The following is a 1960-nucleotide window of genomic DNA, read 5'->3' on the forward strand; positions in this document are numbered from 1 at the left end:
TACATGGACTTTCACCCTTCAGTACGCTGCAATTCACTGACAATCTTAAAACTTAATTTCCGTTTTACTGCTTTAGTGTAATTGTGGTAGATAAGTGTGTGTAATGTATTAAATTTACTTTCTTAGCGTCGAAACAAATAAAGGCGATAAGAAGTTGTTTAATTTAATATTTAATTTCATTGAAGCTATCACACCTGTTCGATAGATCAGTCTATCATATAGATCTTTTTGAGAGGTTTCCAACGGTATATTTCTTGTGGTTTTTAATGCACTAATTCAGAAACTATTAGCTCATATCTATAAGCATTCTGTTTTGACAGAACATGTCCTCGCGTTTTAGAAGTAAACAACATATTTAGTTACAATGGCGGACATTTAACGATGGCTGTGATTGGTCAACCAATGATATGACAGCTTATATATTGATATCCTCCATTTTGAATATTTGAACCGTACGCGCATCCTAATTGCGCATGTGACGTCATTATTCTAGAACATTCCTATTTGTCGGTATATAAGTCGATCAGATTAACCGGAATTCTATTTTACGCTGTATTAGTCATTCCGATAATACGATAATCGGATATTACGATAAATTCCTGCTTTTGATGAATTTCATCGAAAATTATAATTTTCAGATATTGCTCGTTTAATTATATCTCTACAACTCGGACGGAAGACCTTCTCGTTGCTCGCAACGAGATCGCATCTAGTTCTTATTATTTTTCTTCCTGGGAAAATTTTGTCCGCGAGTGATCTTGTAAACTACACATTCGACTTAGGTGAAACCTCTTTAGGGTAAGTAGGCATGTTATGTAGATTTGCGGAATCAAGGTCATTTTGCGTGCACGTGCTTGCAAGAGCGCGCACGTGCAAAACTTGAAATGACCAATATATAATGGATATAACCGTAACTTTTCTATTTTTAGACGAAATGTTTTGAAACTCATAATGTAAGGATATATGAGTAGTATGCACAAGATGACATGGTCAAAATAGCAAGATCGCACGTGCAAGCACGTGCGCTTCGCTCTGATTGGCTGAAACTAAAGTCTCAATATCTTTCTTGTTTTTTGACGAAATCCTTTGACATTTTAAACATAGGCATGTATTAGGATATCCTACAATAAGATATATAGCAATTTTCATGAAAACGCGTGCCTGCACGTGCGCTGCAATCTGATTGGCTTATGCTATAAATAGCTATAACTCCCTTGGTTTTCAACCAAACAGGATGGGATTTGGAACATGAATAGATATAATGGACTTCTACAAGAAGATATGGTCACCATGCACATGCATACACGTGCTTGTACGTGCGCTGCAATCTGATTGGCTGAAACTTTGAACAGCTATAACTCCCTTGGTTTTCAACCAAACGGGGTGGGATTTAGAACATAGATAGATGTAATGGACTTCTACAAGAAAGTATGGTCGCCATGCTCATGTGAGCACGTGCGTGCACGTGAAATGAGTAAATCAAAAATACACTTGAATTAGCGTATTTTTTAATTCTTTTGGATTAAATACTTTGATATTTAGTATATTAAAATCTATAGATTCTGAAGACAAGATTATATGGTCATTGCGCACGTGCATTCACATGCACACGCGTGCAATGCTAAAATTTGAATGAAATTGGTACGCTTCTGGGTAAACGTTGTTAAACTCTCAAATGCATAGAGTTTGTCTTATTTAATGAAGCTTATAGGGAATATGGCACCAAAAGGGAGTTGGGGAGCGTTTGGGGAACATCCGTAACGGTCCCCGTTACAATTAGCACTAGTTATGTTCCCCAAACGAAGTTGGGGAACATATTGTTTTTACTCTGTTTCTTATTATTATTATTATTTTTCTTCTCGGGAAAATTTTGTCCGCGAATGATCTTGTAAACTACACATCCAATTTAGGTGAAATGTTTATAGGGTCAGTAGACATGTTATGTAGATTTGCGGAATCA

The sequence above is a fragment of the Saccostrea cucullata genome, unplaced genomic scaffold (genome assembly GCF_032062105.1).
Source record: "Saccostrea cucullata isolate Sc308-1 unplaced genomic scaffold, CSIRO_AGI_Scuc_v1 ctg1120, whole genome shotgun sequence".
NCBI lineage: Eukaryota > Metazoa > Mollusca > Bivalvia > Ostreida > Ostreidae > Saccostrea > Saccostrea cuccullata.